The following is a 24,815-nucleotide window of genomic DNA, read 5'->3' on the forward strand; positions in this document are numbered from 1 at the left end:
TTAGATAGGAATAGATTCAAGACAGTATGGAATCCTACATTCCGTTATGTAGAAGGGTGTGTTATGGATGTCCCGTGCTGCTGCTGATAGATAATAATGTAAGATAATGTCTAGAAAGAACTTTTCATTAAGTGAGTTCATGTGGCTATATTATTTCCAATGGAATATGAACAGACGTGATGTGAACTATTTTCAGGTCAGGGTTTTTAAGACAGCACCTGTTTCAACCAAATTCTCCTTTTCATTAAGGTGACATAAAAGATGACATGAGTCTAGGAGATGCTGAAGCCATCAATGTGAAAGAAGCCTGAATCCCTGAATCGCCATGTGGAAGACAGGCAAAAACAAGCCTAGAATACCATCCTGAACTGTTAAGTGAGCGAGAAATAAAATCCTATTGTTTTTAGTGACTATATTTTGTGTCTATTTTTTTTTTACACTTGTTCAGCCTGCTCTAATTAATGCAGTAAGTTAATATAGCTTTCTCCTTAATTTCTCCTCCCATCAAGGATGGTATAATAAAACCTTAACTATTCAGTAATATGATCACTTACTGACAGGTTTTCAAACAGTTTTATGTTTTTAAGTAAATCAATGTTGATTTTATTATATTTTAGGTCACATTAATGGCTTCTCAGACACCACTATGTTGCTCAAAAGGAACACTAAAATTTTATTTAGTGATACCACACTGCTTAATAATAAAAAGAGGAAGTACATTCAAGTTATGGGTAAGCTTAACAGCACCGTATCTGATTTCAATATTGAGGGGCTTTCTTTTACTTTCCATATTTTGCTTCCAATGTGCCCTTCTCTCCACTTAATTTTTGAATTTTCTTTATTTCTTGTACTTGTTTTCTCCATCATCTCATCTCTTTTAGTCTTTTGTTTTCTCACTTTTCCCTCCTTTTTCTTTTCGATTCTTTCTCCATGTTTCCATAACTTCTATTTTTTCCCCTACTGTATAGTTCTCCTTCATTTTGATTCACAAGAAACGAACACCAAAATCTCAGGGCCAAGAATGACATCCAGGGAGAGTATAAATTGGTGTTTTAGATAGCCCACAGCAAATGGTGCAGCCAATTAACAAAAGCAGCAGACACCTATGTATGATGTTAAAATTATCCTGGATCTACGTGTCCCTGATTTAGAATGGATTCTCTTTATATTTTGTTTGAGTATTTAACCATAAATTAAGATAAATATATCTTACCAGAAGGTCTAATGCTTTCCTCCTACAAACACTTAAAAAATTGAGAAAAATCATATTTTAAAAATAGATGTTATTTGATCTGCAATGTCTTCCAGACTATCAGTGTCCTAGAAATAAAAAAAAAGTTATGAAAAGTCACTCATATCCTGGAAAGAAAAATTAGCTTGTCTTAGCAACAATATTATTTCAGGCTATTTTGCTCTGTGCCACCTCTGATTTTCACTCTACCTTGTGCCTCCTTATTCCACACTCTCACTGCAATAATGCGTCACCAGCTCTCACTATCCTCCTGGATCCTACGTTTCCGAAAAGACTGGAGTGGAGTAGGAAGGGGCGTGTGAGTGAGCGAGCATGGGGTCTGGCCACTGTGCACAGTCAGGCACTCTGCCTGGGCTCACTGCAAAGCTGATGCTGGACCAGGCAAACCACAAGCAGTTTCCATGGCTAACACCAGGGAATGCAGTGGTGCCTGGAAGCTTGGAGACTCTAGGAACCACAAGGCCCAAAATGGGGAGTCACACCCCTGACTTGGTGAGCTCCCAAAAGGTCCACAGCTCTTCTCTTGTTCTCTCTTTTCTCCTTATTTCTTCTTTCCTTCTTTTCACCTGCAACATGGTAAGCAAGAGAGGTATTTCAGCACTGTTTGTATTACAGCTCTTTGAGCCCACCATTCTGTAGATCCCGAGTTCTTGTCCTACACCAGAGAAGAATGAGGTATGTAGATAAGTGGAGGATGAGCAAGACAAAGAGGAGCTTTACTGAGCAACAGAACAGCTCAGAAGAGACCTACAGTGAGCAACTACTCTGTAGCCAGGGTGTCCTGACAGGTGTTCAGTTCTCATCAGAGAGGGTAGTTCCTCTCTGCAGCGGGTGGTCCCCCCATCTCCTTAGCTCCCAGCAGAAAGGAGACCATGACAGGGGCAGCTCCTCCCTGCAGCTGGTCATCCCATCCTCTCACCAGTGACTGAGTCAGGGGCTTTTATGGGCCTCAGAGGGGAGGAAGTGCACACCAGTTGTTCCATGGGTGGTCATATGCAGGCCCAGAAAAGGCACCATAAGTTCCCGTTCCAGTCTATAGGACTGGCAGCCTGGCTTCTAGGCTTCAAGCCCTCCCTATCTTGAAAGTGGGCTTCACTGGGGACCAGCCCCCTTCCACCCAGGAGCCTGTCTGCTTCCTGCTGCTGCTAAAGGCACCCAAGCTGTTCATGTCAAGGGACACCTGCAAGCCAATGCCAGGCTGTCCTCAGCTCCCCTTGAGGCTCCCTCCTGTGCTTGTCAGTGCCCTAAGTCTGGAGGGAGCCGACGAGGCAGGGGGCTGACATGTCAACACTGCTCTGAGCATGTCACAGCCAGCAGGGCTGCTACAGCATCCAAGCTTGGCCCTGACTTTGCTCAGAGAGTGGAAAAGGCATTGACAGCTGGAAGGAGCCAGGCAGCAGTAAAAGGCACTTCTGAGCCTGTTGGGGGCAGGGAGGCTTCCCAGGCTCCAGAGAATGTAGAGTTGGCTGGGTATCCAGCTGCAGTAGAGTGGCTGCAGCTGCGCCTGAGGAGCTCTCACCCTGCTAACCAGCAAGGGGCGGGGCTCCCACTTGTCTCCAGTTCCTGCTGGCTCCATGGAATGTGTAGCCTAGGCAGTGCCTCCTCGGACCCTGGAGTGGGGGCTTCAAGTCCTCGCTGGGCCCCTCTCTGCCTGCTCCTCGGTGCTGGTCCATGCTGTTCTCCCTCAGGCTGGCAGCTCAGCCTGGGCCTATAATGGCGGCTCCCAGGGAGGCAGGCTGAGGGGACTGCCTACCTCCTCTCCTCATTTTCCCTGCAGTGCACGTGGGTGAGAGTGGTGACAAGGGTTCAGGGTCCAGAGTGGTGGAGACTCTGGGCCTGGGAGCAGGTCCTCCCAGTCGAACAAGGGTGGGGGACAGTTGGCTGCCTTGGGTGTGTGGAGCACAGAGGTCCCACCATCACCACTGCTGCTCCCACAGCTGCTCCTGCTGCCACCTCTGGCACCTCCCCATTAGAGCTGGTGCGATGGCAGTGGCAACTCCAGATGGCCTGCCACTGCTGTTATTACCACCTCTGAATTATGTGACAAAATGGCACGCTTTATGTTTTTCTTACAATTTTGGTGTGGGAGAAGCATTCACATAGCTTTTTCCTTTCTTGTTTCTATTGTGAACCTGTTCCATTGCCCGAATTGTTTAGGCAAATCTGACAAACACAATATCCACTACCATTGCAGTTTACTACATAGTAGAATCCAGAACTGACACAACTGCCTTACTAAAGGGATTCTATGGAACAGAGTTTGGCGTTATTCTTCAACTTTGATTAAGCAAATAAATATGCCCAATTATCCCTTAAATTAATATTGAAAAAGATGCTTCTATCTTTGTCCTTGGGAATCTAACTCTGTAGTGAAGGCATAATTCAATTTCAATGAGAAGATCTGAATGATGGAATATAGAGAGAACACTATAAAGCACAAAAGGAAGGAAAGTTGTGATTATCCATGGGATTGTCAGAAGCAGCTCTGTGTGGAAGGAGTAATTTTCTTGAGTTGGACATTTCAAAAATGAATACAAGCTTACCCAGGTTTCATATGATAGCAGTGGGGAATACACTAGCAATCCGCAAATGTTATTTGAATGAAGGAATAAAGAGAAAAGCACAGTGGAAACTCAAGAAATACAGGAACCCTGTTTTGCAGAATCTTTTCATAGTCAACGCTTAGTGAAGTAAAACATATTTTTAAATGACAAAACACAAATATTTATCTGTCACTGATATATCTATCGCTATGATCTATCTATCTATCTATCTATCTATCTATCTATCTATCTATCCATCCTCTATCTATCTATTGGTTTTCTATACTATTAGTTTAGTTTCCTAAACTTTTAGCCTTACAACTGGGCAGAATTTCCCATGATTAAATGATTTAAAATGTTGCAATTCTGTCTTTAACTATTAACTTAATTTTTTTTCCTACTGAGTGCCATTGTATGCTGTACTTTTCCTTCATGATTCTGACAGTTGCAGTAGTTTTCCATCCACAGTTCTTTCAAATAGAGTAAGACTACAGCTCAGAACAAAGAAGCCAGAGGAATTTCTGATTGGATTTTTAAAGCTCCATGGCAGAGTCAATAGATTTGAAATACAATGCAGGTTTATTCACAAAAGCTGGGAGTTTTGACTTAGAATAAGATTTAGTGCCTAAAATCTCAGTATAAAGTTGATCCATAAAGAACAAAGTCAGGAAGAATAAAAAATAAAATAAAAGATAACTTTTGTGTTACACAAAGAAGAACTTAAAATTCTTTCTGTAACCAAGAAGAAATGTTAAGAGAATTGAAGAACAAGGGAACTTAGAGGCCCAAGTGAGGTTTGAGATTGCATCATAGCAAATGAGAAAATAGAAATCCCTTCTTACATTGTGCTTTCTTTAAGGAACTAGCCCACGAAGATGGCATGCTACTTAAAAAAGCCCCATTCCATTAAGAAACTAACACTACAGTTACAGTGCCCAGAAAAAGTGTCCTGAGAATGAACTCAGTTCAAAGTATTAAACTTTTGAGAGATAAAATAAAATGATTCAGAGTGGAGCAGAAGGCTTTCAGGAGTCAGGGGTTGAGGCCAGAAGAACACACCTAAAATGACCTCTGTAGATCTGATGACCAGAGCCCATGAGGCATCGTAAGAAGATGCAGGCAGAAACTACTTTCTAACGATTGTGGGGGTGTTGATAACTCAGTGGTGGCCAGAAGAGGAGAGGCGAGAAGAAGATGACTCCTCACCAATGCCATGGCAAATCACAAGCTTCCCCATCCATCCCCTACTCAGAAAATTATATAACTGAAAAGAATGAGGGAAAGAAAAGGGTGAATGTGATAATCCTGACTTGATCAAATACTCATAAGAAATTTAGATTAATTAGGATTTAAAAAAATAGCTTTATTAAAATTTAATTTATATACCATACAGCTCACCCTTGTAAGAGTATATAATTCATTGGTTTTTAGTATATTCACAAAATTGTGCATTGATCACCACTATTTAATGACAGGATCTCTATATTCTTTTAGATTAAGTATGGACGTGGAACTTTTAAGACAAATGAATAATTTGAGAAATTCAAATTCTGTTGTCTTAGGGCTAAATTCACTTGAAAACAAAAATTGGTGACTTTTGGTAAGGATGGTGTTGTAAACATTTTGTCTTAATATTGTGAGAAGACTACTCCCAGGGCCTTCATTGCAGAATTGCCTACCTCATTGAAGCATATTCTCCCTTCAGATGTAATTCACAATCAGGGCTTTCATTCATTTGTTCAGCAAGTATTTATTGAGCTGTTACGTTTTGCCAGAGTCACTGCTAGGCACTGGCAGTCCCAACTCAAGTGAGATTTTCTCAGAAACCCTACGGTCACGTGGGTGGAGAGATTGCTAAAGCAGTTCTGGCCTTCTTCATGATGCCATCTTGACGCTATACTTGGGAGACAGGAGGCTGTGAGTGGGGATCCCCTGTCTGTGGACTTGCAGCAGGGAACTGACTGTATCTGTAAAGAAGATTCTGAGGACCATCTGAATGTTTCATGAGGACCCAGATTTCCTTGGAGGATAGTTTCACACAGATACAGGAGAAACCTCTAAACTGTTCTGAGAAGAGGATGCAGATTCTGAGAAGTGCAGTGAAGGTACTGCAGTGTAGTGAGATATGAATAGAAAGATTCCTACTGCAGCGTGGTGTGCATCTTCACTTCTTTCAGATCACTACTTCAATATCACTCATCAGAGCGGCCTTCTAAGACCATTCTGAAGTAGAATCCTATCTTGCTCCATTTTGCTCTGTTTAAATAGCAAATATTTTTGATAACATCAGAGGGAATTGGACTCACAGGGTGAGTTAAAATAGAGAAATAGAGGTACATTTTTCCACACCTTCATTTTGCGGCTATTGTGGTTGTGATGTTTATTCCAGCTACTAGCAACAACAACCGTTTAGAGAGTACCTCCAATGTGCCATACGTGAGTTAAATGTTCATATACACTATTCATTTTATCCTTATGAGATAGTAACAATAGTCACCAATTTACAGGGAAGGAAGCTGACATTCCTGTCTCATATTACACAATCTGCAAGTAAATCGTGTAGACGTAATTCTAAGAAGCTTGATTTTAAATTCTTAATTACTATGAAAACATACCTGTAGCAATGCACTCAAAACAAAGAGAGAGAAAGAGAGAAAGGACATTTAGTGCACATTAGTGATGCCAACAACCTTGCCCATGAGTGAAAGGAAGGATGTCACAATCAGCTGTACTTCTAGCCCAGAATATATACTATATAAATATATATAATAATGTTAATTATATAAAATGCATAAACATATAACCTTCACTGATAAGCAAGAAATCTGTAACTCATTTTTTTCTATTGTGACACTGTATGCTGCTATGATAATAACTGCCAAAATTAGAGGTCTTACCAAGCTAGGTATTGTAGAACCAAGACAATGGTAAGAAGTTGAAGGGAAGAATGTAAGAAAATAAATGTAAAACAAACCAACACAAAAAACCCAACTCCAATAAAAAAAATTAAAACGCAACTAATGAACAAAAAATACATGAAGTATTTACTTTTCTATGAACTTAGAAATGTCAAAAATAGTTTGTCCCCATGGAGTAGTAACACATTTAACTGGGGTTTTTGAAACTGCTTTAATGGATTAGAGATCCAGAATGAAGCCAACATGTTTCTTAACACAATTTGTCAAATATGTCATATTCTTACTACTCAAGGATGTCCGTGGATGTAGCGGTGGAATAAACCTCGCCTGAAAGCTTGTGAGACATGACAACTCTCAGGTGCCACCTGAGACACACTGAATCAGAATCTGTATTTCAATGAGATTCCCATGGAATTTGCATGCACATTTATGCTTGTATGTACAATATAGTTTCTTTGAAAAAAATAAGGCATGCTAATTTTTATCAAAGATAATATATTATCAAAATTAAACTTTTTATCCTAATATGCCACTCATGGGCATTTGGTTCACAACATTCTTTCTGCCTTTTATGACACTTTGCCCCTTCTTTAGCTAATAAATTTGATTCTCCTCATACAGCCTGGGTTCCCCATTCTTTCTTCTTATAAGCCATCCTGGACTCTGGTCAAATTTGGTTGTTCTCTTGTTTATGTTACCATGAAACTTAGTTTAGGTAGCTCTAGCAATGTGTTTGAATTGGATTATAATTCTTTGTGTCTCACACAAAAAGTCATTCTTCCTATTTTCTTCATAAGTGAGGTAAGATATAATTTGGTCATCTGATTATTTCTTCAACATACATTATCTTTTTTATAAGAAGTTCTAGTGGAAGATTGGTTTTGTTCTATTACTTATTGAATTCATATATTTAAGCTTTGCTATGAAGGAATATGTTATAAACTAGATAGCTTTTTTATATTCTGGAGTCATTTGTATTGTATTGCTAGAGATGCGGATAACACATACCTTTTAAATTACAACGTAATATAGGCTTGAATAAGTAATTCAGATATTACTGATAAGTACTAAGATGAAAAGTGACAATGTTATTAACCTACTCTTTCCTCATTAACCTCATTCTTTGCCTAAGAGGTAATCATATTAACAGTTTGGTATGTATCTTCCACACTTTTTCTGTATGCATTGATACAGACAGAATAATATTGTTGGCTAACATTTTAAGTGCTTACTTTTGACATCTCCTTTTGATACATATAATGAAAATATTTCTTCAAATCTTTTGTCTTTTATATATTTATGACATCTTTTGCAGTGTGGAATATTAAAAATTATGTAGTAAATTACGTTAATCTTTACATCATCTGTTTTTTTTCCCCCCCTCATCTTGTGCCTTTGATTCTGACTGCCAGAAGTGTATTTTACTGAACTGTAATTATAGGGATCGTGTCTGGCTTTGCTTCTTAAAAAACATGTTTATTCATAATTATCCAGTACCGGTGCTGACACATTAGAAGGACTCAGTAGACATTACTGGACTGACTGACTACTTTTCTACTAAAATGAGTTTCACTAATTGAATATACTTTAAATTCGATACCAAATCTCATTCTAAAATCCTATGGAGTGGGTGACATATTAAGAACACTTGAAATGATTAAGCAGAACCTCTATAATTAAGGTAAATTTTATTATCTATCATTTTGAAAATTATATCTTAATCCATGTCAGAATGTACTTATCCTTCAAACTTTAAAACCTTGATTCTGTTCAGAGTGAACTTATTAGCAGAGTTCTTAAATGAGAGGCTAGATGCTGAAACAAGACTATTTTCAACATAACTCTCAAGCTGTGAAATAAAATTATGACTGATTTCATTTTCTTGCATTTGCTAATTTGTTAAAGAAACATGTAATTTTTTTTAAATGTAAGAGGATTCGTAGCTAATGCTATTATTGAAACAGCACAAAACCAATTGCTATTATTTAAACATAACAGCTAATGACTTACAGCACTAATTCCCAAACTTCTATATTTGAAACATGGCTGTATATCATGACACATGTCTGTGATTGTCTACTACTTTTGAAGGCAAACACAACTATTCAAAAGTATATGGGAGTTAGGGGTGGGAGTCACATGTGGGCATGGGAGAAAATTTTTTTCCACCCATATTTATTATTCTAAAATCAATTTTTATTTATTTTGCAGTTTTGGGTAGTTCAATGTGTCATTCATTTCCCATTATGCACATTCATGGATACAACATTAAACAGCAGCCACCATACTTGGCAGGCTCCATATTCCACCTCATTTTATTTTTACATCAAATGAAAGTAATAAGTGTTTCCATATCATGTGACATTTGAAGAAACTGGTGTTGGAAGATATTAGGCAACTTGCTCAAGGTTACATAGTGAATAAATGGCAGATCTAGAAGAAGTGGAACTCAGCTCTGTTGTGCTGCAAAACTCATGTTCTTTGTTTTATCCTCCCAGGAGTTTCTGTTCTCCCAGCAAAATCTGATTTTGCCCAGTGCTTACAGTGTTCCTTATAAGAGTCCACAGTTTCAAAAGAACTTATTTTCTCCTTTTCCTTTTCTCTGTTTGCTTTTTTTTTTTTTTTTTTTTTTTTTTTGTTCCATTCTCCCTCCCTCTCTCTTCTTTCTGGTCTCTGGAATCCACTAATTTATTCTTTATCTTCATGAGATCCACATTTTACCTCCCATATATATGAGTAAGAATATGTGATATTTGTCTTTCTATGCTTGGCTTATTTCACTAAACACAATGACTCCCAGGTCCCTCCATGTTGCTACAAACAAAAGATTTCATTCTTTTTTATGGCTGAATAATATTCCATTGTGTATATGTACCACATTTCTTTATCCATTCATTTTTTGACAAACACTTAGGTTAACTCCCTATTGTGAATAGTGCCACAATAAACATGACAATGCAGAGATCTCTTATTTTTATTAATTTTTTGGATGTATATTCAGCAATGGAATTGCTGGATCAAGTGGTAGTTCTACCAAAGGCACTTACTTTTAGGTGCATACTAAAACACATACTAAAACACAATTACAAGGATGAAATTCAGATAAAGAGCAGAAAATTTTATTCACTATTGATCCAGAATTAAGGCAGGTTCAGTGTTTTTGAGGTTGGCTACTAGGGTCATAGTTCTTGTAATATGAACAAAGTTGGTGGTACCGCAGGAGGCCTAATCATCATCAGCAAAATTGGTGTGGTAATCAATGTCAATTTTTTTCTAGCATTGTTCCATAAACCTGCAATCAGACAAAAAGATTTATGACATATTTAGTGGGAATTAATTTTTACTGCGAGTGTTTGGCAAATTGCATTTTGCAAAATATTGTGGGCAAATCTTAGCAAGACTAAAACAACCTTGAGCCAAAGTAGAAGCAGATATTGGGTATGAAGGTATTGGAGTAGTTAGACTCTTCTAAGTTTTGAAATTGTGGATTTGAGATAAGATTACCTAAATCCTCAAGATCTCAGGAACCCTCAGCGTGTTTTTACATCACCTTCAACACCATATATGTGCCTCTGGAGAGAATGAAAAGCAATGGGATTATTGTTTAAGCCACGAATACTAACGGACTATCTACCTGTCAAGTTCCAGCACAGTGCTAAGAGTTTAAGATAGAGTGACATGCAGTAATGGCTGAGACAAGCGGGGTCCAGCACTCCTGGTGCTTTTCAGGTGAGCAGGAGTAAATGACAATGACAATAATTTTAGCAAGAAGGCAGCTGCAGAATTGTCTCAGAACTCACCATATTTATTCAGTTTTAAGATAACAAAAATAGTCAGGCATACCACTGATGTAATCATATATTTTTTTAAATTTGTAAAATAGAAAAAGAACACATTTTTTTTTTTTTCTCAAGACAGAGTCTTGCTCTGTCACCCAGGCTGTAGTCCATTGGTGTGATCTAGACTCTCTGCAAGCTCTGCTTCCCAGGTTCAAGGGATTCTCCTGCCTCAGCCTCCCCGGTAGCTCTGATTACAGGCATGTGCCACCATGCCCGGCTAATCTTTCGTATTTTTACGAGAGACGGGGTCTCACCATGTTGACCAGGATGGTCTTGAACTCCTGACCTTATTATCTGCCTGCCTTAGCCTCCCAAAGAAAATACTATATTGAATGTGCATATCAATTAGAAGATGAGTCTGGATTTTAGAAATGTTTGAATGTGGCTCAGAATTAAGAACATCAGGGAAAATTTTCACGAGAATTAATATTTAATTGAAGGCTAGAAAGATGAGCAAAAACTGGAAGTTGTTGGTGCATGGTGGAGATAACTGAGGAAGACATGCAGCAGGCAGAAGGAATGACTTAGCTAATGTTCCTAACATGAAAAAGTAGAGTGAGCTAGATAGCGCAGAAAGACAGACAACCCCTGAGGCTGGTCATCAACATCAATAAGTAACTCAAAGTAAAGTTGAAGAGCTTGCAAGGATTCAGCATATGAAAGACTTGTATATCATGACTCAGATTTCACATTAAGTCCACTAAAGAGTTTTAAATAGGGGAATGCCATGATCTAACAGCTATTAAAAATATTATGAGTTCAATGTGAAGAATGCAGTGAATGGGGACAGAAGTCAGTGTGAGGAGATACCAATCAGAATGGCATTAACCCTTTTCAGAGAGAGGGGTTTCTATGCCACCTGCTTTGTAGGGTTACAGGGAATTAGATATATTTAAAATACATGAAAAATGATGAACTGATTAAGAAAGAAATTTCTGAGTGTAAGTTTTGTTAGACAATAGGTTATCTATAGTGATGTTTGAGAATCCTTATCTGCGGAATGCTATACACTTACAACAGAGTGTGTAGCTAACAGCTGGCCAGGCTAGTGCACAGGCCTCTGGAGAGTTATACATCTATCGGTGAATGTACACCCCACACTTGTGCAACCAGCATTGTTTTGGTTGATGAGAGGATTACAAAATTTGGAAAATAATTACTGTATGTTATTGACTTCTAGAGTATGAAAGCTGATAAAAACAAACAACAATCTAATGAGTTAGGACAAGAAAGGGTATGTGTTAAAAGAGTGAGGGATTGAACTGGACATTGAAAATTTCAAGAGGTTAATGCAGATGGTTGAGGCATTCTTCATGGGAAGAATAAACAGAGAAAAAGGAAAAGAACACAAGTTGTATCTGAGACATTAACTTAATGTAAGTGAAGCAAAAATTACATAACTGGACTTTGATCTTGATGTCTTGCTCTCCCTTAGGTGCCATGTAAAATCCTTCACATAATCAAAAAGGCCTATCAGTTCTGCTTCTGGGTAGCTCTCAAATCCATATTCTTCTGAACTGTTTTTCTAAAGTGCATACCTGATCATACTTTTCATACTTTTCATGCTCTTAACGTCCTTCAACATTTCACCCATTTTCTGTAGAGAAAGTCCATACTTCGTAATATGACTTATGAGACCTAAATGACTCCATGATCGGTCTCATGCTTAGCTCTCTGGAATCTTCTACTGCTCAACCTGCTTCCGTCTCTTTTCCACTATGAGTACTTTAGTCAGAAAAGATTTCTTTCCTTTTCACAGACAAGCCAAGTTCTCTCTTGCCTGTCAAATGTTGCATATAATTTTTCTTTCTTCTTGAAGGCTTCACTCCTTTATTTATCTTTCTCCCCTCATTTGTACATCACTTTCTCGAAAAACTTTCATATTTTCTTCCCCAATGAGACTGAGATAACAGCATCCCCCTTTGTTCCTTGTTAACCTCTTGTTTTTACTTGTATCTTCGCACTTTCACCATAAATTCCTTGCTTATACTCGTATTCGTATCTCTCCTGAAACACAACAACAACAAAAACAAACCCTATAAACTTTCGAGTGTATACACTAACTTACATTTCCAGTATTTGTAATAATACCAGGAATTTAGTAAACGCTCAACATGTGTGCTTGGAACGGATGACTGGCTGAATGGTTATCATTTTGAGAAGTGAGAAGTTGGCTTGGCTACTTGGAGAGCTCCTTATAAGAGCCTTTAAATGCAACTTGAACAAGTTTCATGTTTTTATTATTTTTATACTAGGGGTCTGCAATCATAAGCCAAATCTGGCACATGACTTACTTGGTTATATCCTGTGAGTTAACAGTAATTTTTACATTTTTAAAGAAATGAAGAAGGAGGAGAGGAGAAGAAGAAAAGAAGAAGACTGAGACTTTATGTGATCCATAAAGCCTAAAATATTTACTATCTGGCCCTTTACAGAAATAGTTTACCAGCGCCTGTTCTACAAGAATAAGTAATACGCCATCTTTGTAAGCATTTCTCTAGAATAATGTTGATATTGATGTGCTTTTAACAACACTTGGCTATTTATATACTGAGTCTTTATTGGTCATGTTTTCAGTGTTATGATATAGCAGCTAATTTTCAAAAAACCTATTACCTAAATTATTTCTCATTTATCTGTTAGTTTTTTTCCAAAAATCAGGGAGATGAACTGGATTACTAATTTTTCATTACTTGTGCTGATATGGTATCATAATAATACAACTAGGTTTAAATTATGAAGTCCTTCTATAGTATAAATATGTAAAAAAGAGAAATGGGAAGTGATACTTCTGAGATTTACTTTTTTCAAAATTAATCCATTTACTTCTCAAAACAATGCATAAAACAAGTGACATACTTTTTGCTAATAATTTTTTAGTGACTATACTTCCTCACACATCATAGTTATCAAATAAATGATTGGTGGATGACTGGATGAGGGAATGAATGACCTAGACAGTGTATATTGGTTCAGAGAGTGTAAGTAAATCAGTCTCAGTCATATGACTAGTAAGTGACATAATTGGATGCTTTCACCTAGGGCTTCTCCTAAGGCCCATAACCATTTTGTGTTGCTCAAATATGGATGCCTTTTATCTTAAACCTTCCTTAATGAACATGACAATTATAATATATTAAAATATTTTAATATTCATATCTAATATTCATTGAGTTAGGTATTATTATAAGAACTTTACATGAACATGTTTATTTAAACCCCACAAAATTGGAAGGAGTAGAAAATATTACCAACTCAATTTAATAAACCAGAAATGGAGGCACAGAAGGAACAAAACTCTACCACAATCAAACTGTGAGTAAAGCCCTTATGTGAAACACCTTCATTTTCAGAGCTCTTATCTACAGCTATATACAACTGAAGACTTGCTTTAGGGTACATACCTACTGTTATGTGTATAGCACTATGCTAGGTAATGTTTGCCTAATGATTAGCCTTCCTTTATGATCATAGTGTAGGTTAGCATAATTTTCCTCTTTTGGAAGCTGTGCAATGAGTTTATTTGTAAATCAATACAAATTCTATGGAGGATGAAATTGAAACTTAGAGGTTAAGTCATGTATTTACAAACGAATATTAGTATAAGTAAAATGGATTCATAGACCTTAAAGAAATATGCTATATATTTTTCTCATGCTAATATCTTACGGTTATTTCCTAAATTAGAGATCCTGAGAATTGTGCTTTTATTATTTATTGTCTTCAACTTGGTGATAAAGTATCAGTTTGATAATGAAGTAAATGTGTGATATTTTGAAGACAGCAGTTTCCAACTGATAAAAGTTTTTTTTATATATAGTTACAGATAACCAACTACTTTTACTGACAGTAATTTTAATTTTTTATAAATAATAAAACCAGTTATGGAGCAGAAAATATATTTTTGCACTGAGAAAGTTATTTAGTGATACCAGAGAGATACAAGCAATAAACTTGTACACCTGCAAGAAATGATACTTACAAAGAATGTCTTTTTGTGTTTTATTTATTTTTAATTTTACTTTTTAATTATTATAGGTACGTATTAGTTCTATATATTTGTGAAGTACATATGATGTTTTCATACAGGCATACAATGTGTAATGATCAAATCATGGTAAATGAGGTATTCGCCACCTTAATCATTTATCATTCTTTTGTGTTACAAACATTCTAATTCCACTCTTTTAGTTATTTTAAAATATACAGTAATTATTGTTAGGCATAGTTACCCTATTGTGCTACCACATACTAGTTCTTATTCATTCTAACTGTATTTTTGTACCTGTTAACCGTGTCCACTTCATCTCCTCCTTCCCGTTGTCTTTTCCAGCCTCAGATAACCATCATTCTGCTCTCTACCTTTATGAGTTCAATTGCTTTTTTTTAGTTCCCACATATAAATGAGAACATGTGATATTTGTCTTTCTGTACCTGATTTATTTTGCTTAACATAATGTTCTCCAGCTCTATCCATGTTGCTGCAAATAACAGGATTTCATTATTTCATTTAGTGGTTGAATAATATCCCATTGTTTACATGTATAATAATACCACATTTTCTTTATCCATTCCATCCATTAATAGCACATCACCTGATTTTATATCTTGGCTATTATAAATAGTGCTGCAATAAACATGGGAATGCAATTTATCTTTTCGATATACTCATTTCCTTTCTTTCGGATATATACCTAGCAGTGGGATTGCTGGATCATATGGCAGTTATGTTTTTAGTGTTTTGAGGAACCTCCATACTCTTCTCTATAGTGGTTGTACTAATTACATTCCCACCAACAGGGTATGAGGGTTCCTCTTTCTCCACATCCTCACCAGCATTCATTATTGCCTGTCATTTTTATAATAGTCATTTTAGCTAGGAGAAGATGATATCTAATTTTAGTATTGATTTGCATTTCTTTTCTTTCTTTCTTTTTTTTTTTTTTTTTTTTTTTTTTAGAAGGAGTTTTGCTCTTGTCACCCAGGGAGGAGTGCAATGGAGTGATCTCGGCTCACTGCAACCTCCCTCTTCCAGGTTCAAGCAATTCTCCTGCCTCAGCCTCCTGAGTAGCTGGGATTACAGGCATATGCCACCATGCCCAGCTAATTTTTGTATTTTTAATAGAGACGGGGTTTCGCCGTATTGGCCAAGCTGGTCTCAAACTCCTGACCTCAAGTGATCCACCAACCTCGGCCTCCCAAAGTGTTGGGACTACAGGCGAGAGTCACCGCTCCTGGCCTTGATTTACATTTCTCAGATGATTAGCGATGCTGCGTATTTTTATATATACCCGTTGGCCATTTTGTATGTCATCCTTTGAGAAACATTTATTCAAATCTTGTGCCCATTTTAAAATCAGATGATTTGTTTTATCCTATTGAGTTATTTGAGCTCCTTATATATTCTAATTATTAATCTTTTGTTAGATGAGTAGTTTGCAAAAAAAAAAGACTGTCTCATACTGTTTGCGATTGTATGTGCATGCAACTTTTACATGGTGATTACATATATAGATTAGAACAATGTATAGTAAAATTTATCCAGGTTAGATTTTGAGTATAGATCACATATAAAACAAGGGTATTATGTTACTGTCTTGTAAACTGCTAAATTAATGGTAAAAGAATATTTAAGAGACAAATCAATAAGGTCAAAATAAGGGAGGGAGGAGAAAAGAACAATAAAATTATGGAAGTTAAATATTAGCTAAAAGTGATGCCTGACTTATAAGAAGTAAGACAGCAGCATTTTAAAATGGCCAGTTGAGGGCTGGAAAATGGCCCAATTTATTCCACAGAATCGTTAAAAGTTTTCTGAACTGATGGCACCATATATATGTAGTTGCAATTATTTTATATATTTGTGTGTATGTACATATATATATGTAATAATTGGAACTTTTATTTTGGATTTGGGGGTACATATGCAGAATTGTTACATGGGTATATTGTGTGATGCTGAGGCTGGGGTATAAATGATCCAATCGCTCAGGTAGTGAGCATAATACCTAATAGGTGCTTTTTCGTCCCCTGCCTTCCTCCTTCTCTCCCTGCTCTAGTAGACCCCAGTGCCTTTTGATGAGATACAAGATAGGAATGGGATAATTGTCTGGAGTCAGAACTTGAATTTTTACTCCCATAAAAACACGAACTCAGGCCGGGCGCGGTGGTTCACGCCTATAATCCCAGCACTTTGGCTGAGGCAGGCGGATCACCTGAAGTCAGCACTTGAAGACCAGCCTGGTCAACATGGTGAAACTCCGTGTCTATTAAAAATACAAAAATTAGCAGGGTATGGTGGGGAGCACCTGTAATCCCAGCTACGTGGGAGGCTGAGGCAGGAGAACCGCTCCAACCCCTGAGGTGGAGGCTGCGGTGAACCGAGATCACGTCATTGTATTCCAGTCTGGGCAATAAGAGCGAAACTGTCTCAACAAAAATCAAAACCAAAAACAAACAAAAAAATAACTGAAATATCCTAGATTATTTGCCTGCTAGCCAAGGGACTGTAAACTTTTATTTGAAAAATCTTTCAAACTGTATTGAAAAATTATAGAGCGATACTATATTCATTTAGTAAACATTTTGAACTTAGGATATTTTATTATTAAATCATTACACATGACTACATTATTTCCCAGCAGAATATTTCCTTAAAAACATATGTGTCTTAGTTATCTTAAAGTTCCTTAAATTCAGTGTATTTCAAGATACTTACCAATGATTTGTTAAAGACGTTTATTGAATATGTATTGTGTTAGACAGTGGTAATAGAAAGCTAGAGATATGCTCTGACTGGCTGGGCGCAGTGGCTCACGCCTGTAATTCCAGCGCTTTGGGAGGCCGAGGTGGGTGAATTACAAGGTCACGAGTTTGAGACCAGCCTGGCCAATATGGTGAAACCCCATCTCTACTAAAAATACAAAAAATTAGCCAGGTGTGGTGACAGGCACTTGTAATCCCAGGCACTAGGGAGGCTGAGGAAGGAGAATGGCTTGAACCCAGGAGGTAGAAGTTGCAGTGAGCAGAGATGGCAGCATTGCTCTCCAGCCTGGGCAACAGAGCGAGACTCCATGTCAAAGGAAAAAAAAAAAAAGAGAGAGAGAGAGAGAGATGCTCTCATGTCGTGGACCTTACATTTGAATCTGCAGTATATGTTGTTTGGGGTTTTAAAAAAATGTGGAAGAATCAGCCTCACTTTGAAGGTTTAATTTCTATAATTTATTTGTTTTTTTTCTAATTTTGCCTTGATTTTTCACTAGGCTAACATTTTACCCAAATTTTATTGTCTGCTAATGGTTAAAATGTGATTTTTTTTTTTTTCGTTTATACAGCATTTTGCCTTGGAGCAACCTGTGCATTTGATTTCATATAATTGCGGCAATTAATCAAGAACTAATAAATCACAATACTTTTTAGGCAAACCCATTGCCATGTTCATAAAGCAAAAGAGAAAAGCAAGTTATATTTATGTTTAAAATATTCAGGACAACAAGTACAGAGTATAAAGTTATTAGTCTGATGAGTTGAGGAAAAAAATTACGCATGCAAAGAACAAAATTTGTCATGTTTAAAATATATACTACTGAATTTTAGGATCTTGAAAATGTCCTATGTAGCATGTCTCTTTTTTGTAATGAATTTTGTAATCTTCAAATTAAAAAAAAAAAACTTTAAAAATAGAGAATAGCATAGAAAGAAATCAAAAGTTATCTATGATTCTTCAAACCTAGGATAGTCATTGAATGTGTATTTCTGTTTATGTTGAGCATATTTTTGGTAAATATATATGTGAATATATTTATATAAAAGTGAACTTGTACCCGTCTCTACTAAAAAATACAAAACATCAGCCGGGCAAGGTGGCGGGTGCCTGTAGTCCCAGCTACTCGGGAAGCTGAGGCAGGAGAATGGCGTAAACCCGGGAGGCGGAGCTTGCAGTGAGCTGAGATCCCGCCACTGCACTCCAGCCTGGGTGACAGAGCGAGACTGCGTCTCAAAAAAAAAAAACCAAAAAAAAAAACCAAAACGTGAACTTGTAGCACATTTAGTTTTATAACTTGAAGTTTCAAGTTAGGATTTTTTACCTTATTTTCTTAAATCATAGAGAATTTTTATAAGATATATTTTTAAATGACTGCATAATATTCCATTTTATGGCCATTCCCTGAGTCACTGTTATAAGGGATATACCTAATGTGGTTGGTTGTCACAGACATATTCACAATATTATGCAAAATTTATTTTCACCCTTTAGATTCAAAGATGACATCATATGCCCTATTTCTTGTGTGAATATTTGTAACAGATGGTCACAATAGATTGTTCATATGTTCTTGTTGTAGTTTGTTCAACCATTAATTACATACTCTAAAACTGACTATGTTTTGAGTATGAGCACCTAATGCCTGTTAGGTGCACAGAAAATAAATTTATCTCTGATCCACTTTTGATCATTCTTTTGATTATGAGTTATACATATATGTTCACTCAGTATTATTTTTTTAGCTAACCAGTTTATTAAGTGACCATCTATTCTAGTTAGGGCAGAATGTTAGCTTTGGAAGATGGAAAGGGTAACAATTTATTTAATTCTTTCCAGGAAGATCCCAAACACTTAATCAGAGCACAATGAGCAGAAGAAACAATGAGAGCCTGTGGATCTACGGAGAGTCCTGAGTTGACATCACCACAGAGTCTCTTACCATGCTTTAATGCTGAGCATTTCACTTAATGTCTTTAAACTCAGTTTCTTGTATTATAAAATTCATATACTTACAGGCAGCTTTGTAGAAAGCACTATAAAGAATCATCATAATTCCTTTATAACACTGGCGACACATAAAAGTTGTGCCACAAATGGTGATAATTATAATTAGTGTAATTAGGATCTATAGGGATTAGGCTCACTTTCAGAAAGTCAACATCTGATCAGTTACAGATGAGAGACCATATGAGGATACTATAGAAAGACAGATGGTTGTCTGTAAGGGCAGTAATGAAATCTGTGACTGTCATTTTATAGCAATATCCTTCTTCTTCTAAATCTCACTCAACAGCAAATCAAGAACCAGACAATTTTCATTATATGGGCCCCATGGAAGGTAATAAATGGTTGTTCATAAACACTCCCGGTGATTTTCATGAGCTAAAGATAAATCTTTGGAGGTGGACTTCTGCTTTTTTGGGTGGTGCTTACAGATGGGCAGTTGATTATGATGCATTAGTCAGCAAAGGTTAATCGTTTTCAAGGGAAGCTTTGGGCCTCCCTTAGAGGATAATGAAATCCACTGGAATGGCTCAGAGCAGCATTTGCAGAAAGATGTATCACCCTCACTTACCATAGAACATATCTGTCTAGTATTACTAAATATAAATGGATTTCTATTTACCGTAACTATGGAGTTCCTTTGCTTTACTGAAGTTTTCTGTAAAATTAGGAAAAAGAATGATTAAACAAAGGTTTCCTACATTCTTACTAAAACGTTAATAATTGATAAACTTGTGCAGTGAGCTTTTACTTCTAAAGCCACTTTATAATATTTAAAATATATATGAATACTTCATTTTTGTTTCAATTCAGTAAAATTAGGCATATATAAATACTTTTAACAATAAATCATAAAGTTTTCAGCTTTAGTTAACTAAAACACCATTAGTTGCTAGTTAATTAAAATAGCATAACAGAAGCAAGTAATAGCTCAGATAATGGAACACCAAAGAAACAACTTTCCTTCCTTTTTCTTGTTATGGTCTGTGTATGATAAAGCTAAAATTTATCTCTAATTCCAGAGCAACACTGCTAGCTCCAGTAGCAAGAGGAAACTAAAAAAGCTCAATGTTTTCTTCAAACTAATTACACTTTTAACCAAGCAATCCCTTGGGGTACTAGAAAAAGAAGCAGCTAATCTTTTGCTATAGAATGCATGAGCATTTTCATTTGTGTGTGTGTTTGTGTATATATATACCTGTGTGTGTGTGTATACATATATTTTGTTCATATATAACATAAAAGAAGAGCTTGAACATGTAAGTGGGACTTTTTCTTTTGAACGACTGTCTGATTTATTACGAGTTGCATGCAAGCTGACTGATACAAACCTTTGCACAAGGTATTTCTCTTTGACAGGTATTTCTCATGTACATTAATGCTTTTAATTATATTGCAACAAATTTCAAATTTACTTTAATGTACAAAATATTCCAAAGACCTAAAATATTGTAAAATGCTTGTTTTGTTATAAAGGTTCATACATAATTCATACTTAAGCCACCAGTAACTTTTCACTAAAAATTCTTCCAAGATGATTAATATTAAAATCTTGGCCGGGTAGGGTGGCTCACATTTGTAATCCCAGCACTTTGGGAGGCCGAAGTGGGAGGATCACAAGATCAGGAGATCGAGACCATCTTGGCTAACATGGTGAAACCCCGTCTCTACTAAAAAAATACAAAAAAGTAGCCAGGCTTGGTGACGGGCGCCTGTAGTCCCAGTTACTCGGGAAGCTGAGGTAGGAGGATGGTGTGAACCCAGGAGGTGGAGCTTGCAGTGAGCTGAGATTGTGCCACTGCACTCCAGTCTGGGTGCAGAGCGAGACTCCGCCTCAAAAACAAACAAACAAACAAACAAAACCTTAAGATATTAATAGCTTCAAAATTTTATTGAAATATTTTAATTCATAACTCATTTATTCATCTATATCTTAAACACTTAGGGTACATATGTGCCAGTCATTTTCTAAGTGATGAAATCTACTATTTTAAAATAGTTCATCCATCGTTACTACATTAGGGGCAATACAGTAAAGTAGTTAACATAAGGGTTCTTAAAGCAGACTAACTAGTTTGAATACAGGCTTCCCCTTGCTAGCTATGTAATCTTGTTTATTGCCTCTCTATACTCTACTTTTCTCATCTATACATTGAAGAAAAATGACACCTATCTCCACTGTTTTTCTATGTAAATGGAAATACTAGAGCTTCATTCCAGGTGTTTTGGAAATCTAGGTGTGTTACTAGCGTATATCCTTTTGGTCACTCCAAATTCTTAATACTATTTATTTATTTACTTTCTTATTTTCAACTTTCACCCATCATCTCACAACATATCGAGTACTGTGCCATCCTTCTGTTAATGCTTTTCTTTCTTCTTCAAAATTTTCTAAGGCTTTTTTTCTTTTTTTAAAAGGTTGGTTTTGAAATGTAGAATGCACATAACCAAGACAATAATAGGAAATGACTTAAAAGTATATACTAGACATAATGATTTTATAGGTTTCCTGACCACTTTCTGGTGAACTATTGTAGGATCCCTGTGTGTTATTTTAAAAATTAATCTCTTCCGCCTAAAACCTATCTCCCAGTTTTCTTGTCTTTTCTATGATACATTCTACCACACTTTTCCCTAATAGTCACACAAAAATAGTTCAAAGGAAATCAACACATTTTAAAAAGTATTTTATATGAAGTTGGAAATGCAATCTAGGAGCATGTTGAATAAGATGTGCACAAATTCTAATTGGGTGACTATGAATTTTTATAAAGAGAAACAACAGTTTAATACGCATCCAGATCAAGAAACTCAGTATAATCAGAGACCCAGAAGCTCTACAAACTCTTATGTGACATGCCATTGTCACCCTACCTTTAACCCTCCTTTGGCACTAAGGTTAATTATCATCTTAACTTCCAACATCAAACAGTAGTTTTGTCTGGTTTTGCATTACCTCCTTTAACTCCATCAAGAATACTTAAATGTAAGCAAAGCCAGTTTCCTTCCCACACTCTTATGTACTGATAAAGAAAAAATAACATTAATTCTCATTGGAAAGCTATGGAGATACTTCTAAAAAAAACAGATTCACTGATAGAAATACTGTTTCGAAAGAGATAAACAAAAAACAAACTTGTGTTTTTGAATCTGACTTCATTTCTTGCTAACACTGGAATTCTGAGCAGTTTATTTAATGTCTCTGATTCACAATTTCCTCCATCTTAATGAAATTGTTGTAAGAATTGAGTAGGATGTGGAAGAGCTTACTAAACTATAAAGTGCTATAAAAATGCAAGATATTAGCAGGAGCAGCAGTAGTAGCTTTGCAAAAAAAGAAAAATGAGAGACAATTTTGAGCACAGCTGGTCAGTGTAGGATGTGTTCTGGAAATGGCAAGTACCGTATACAGATGAGATTGCAGTTATAGTGTCAGGTACATGGTGGAGAGATTAAATATGGGCCATTAAATTAAAAATGTAGTTTTGACATATGTTGAATCAATCTCTATTAACATGTGGTATCACCTAAACATATTTTTTAAAGTTACTTGTTATTTAAAGTTATTGCTTTTCTTGGTAGCAATTGAAATTATGTTTTAGAAACTTAGGTATGGTGAACATATTTTATAATTTTGAAACAAAAAAATAATTTTAGTTCAGCATCTGTACTTCAGAATATGAAGGTTAGTATAACTTGTATTATTGGGAAGAGAGACCTCTGGACTAATTTCTTCTTCTTAAAGATCCTGGTGTGGAGTCGGGCGCCGTGGCTCACGCCTGTAATCCCACCACTTTGGGAGGCTGAGGCGGGCAGATCACCTGAGATCAGGAGTTCAACACCAGCCTGGCCAACATGGTGAAACCCCATCTCTACTAAAAATACAAAAATTAGCTGGGCGTGGTGGCAGGCGTCTGTAATCCCAGCTACTTGGGAGGCTGAGGCAGGAGAATCATTTGAACCCAGGAGGCAGAGGTTGCAGTGAGCCAAGATCGTGCCATTGCACTCTGGCCTGGAGAACAAGAATGAGACTTCGTCTCAAAAAAAAAAAAAAAAAAAAAAAAATCCTGGTGTGAATGAGAAAGGAAAAAAAGTACTTCTGCACCCACTGAAAAATATTACTTGACTCAGGGTTTGTGGGTCTGGAGTGTATTCAGTAACAAACAAAAGAAACAAAACAAGAATAGAAAATTATGGATCCAAATGCATTTTTCTTTAGAAGGAGAATATAAATTACAAAATATAAATTTTAAAAAGCTGACATTCACAACATTTAGAATAGTAACATAAAATAACTATAGCAATTGACTGGCACATGTCTACGATATTCTCCTTAATTTATTTTGGCTGCATACTCTTGAGTCTCTTTGTAATTTGACAATTGTCTAATACTGCTTTTTCTTTTTCTTTTTCTTTGAGACAGGATCTTGCTCAGTCTCCCAGGGTGGAGTACAGTGGTGCAATCCCAGCTCAGTCACTGCAGTCTTGACCTCCTAGAATCAAGCCAATCCTCCTGCCTCAGCCTTCAACATAGCTGGGACTATAGGCTCATGTCACCATGCCTGGCTAATTATTTTTATTTTTTGTAGGGATAGAATCTCACTGTGTTCCCAGGCTGATCTCAAACTCCTGGCCTTAAGCAATCCTCCCACCTCAGCTTCCCAAAGTGCTGGGATTACAGGTGTGAACCACCACACATGGCCTAATATTGCTTATTAAAATAATAGAAAGATAATACATTCTTGTCTGCAGCATTAGTTATTGAATTGTTAAAAGTTGTTATTATTACTATTGGTAGTTTTGAAAAGTTTATTTTGGCTTCACAGTTCTATATCCACGATGCTGCATCTGTACCTTTCTTGGCAGCTCCTTGCTCAGGTGAATCTCTTGCTGGGAGAAGGTCTCAGAAAATTCAGGCCTTTGCTTTTTCTTGGGCCCTGACACTTGCTGCTTCTTGCACTTCCATCTCTGCATGATCCTCTTTGCTGCTACGTTTTCAGGGTTTGTGGAGAGGCTGAGTGTGGGGTGAGATGGTCATGAAGCTATCCCTACAAAATGTAGAGAGCAGAGTGAGGTCTGCAGTCTGCTTTTCCTGGGGCTTCTTGATGCTCGTTTAAGTTCATAAGGAACACGTTGTCGCTGGCTGTGTGTGGATTCCAGCCTGCAACCTGGAGACAACCACCGGGTCAGGGAAGGCCTTAGGCTGAGACAATGACTATGTCCTTTATATTCTTGGAGAATAACTCTCTATCCTGGGGTGTCAGGCGTTTGCTAATGAAAATATGGTTTTAGCACTGGTTTGAATCCCTAACATAGTAATTGGTATGTCATACATTTCCAAATCTCAATGGTCCCCAGAGATCACTTAATGTTTGGATTCATGTTCAGACAAGGAAGGGATATCAATGATTGGGTTATTTTGAAGCACTACATATCTTGCAGAAAAGTGAATTACCTTCATAGGCACAGAGGCCTTATAGGCATATAGGCACC

This window comes from Macaca nemestrina, chromosome 8, assembly GCF_043159975.1.
Source record: "Macaca nemestrina isolate mMacNem1 chromosome 8, mMacNem.hap1, whole genome shotgun sequence".
Lineage (NCBI taxonomy): Eukaryota > Metazoa > Chordata > Mammalia > Primates > Cercopithecidae > Macaca > Macaca nemestrina.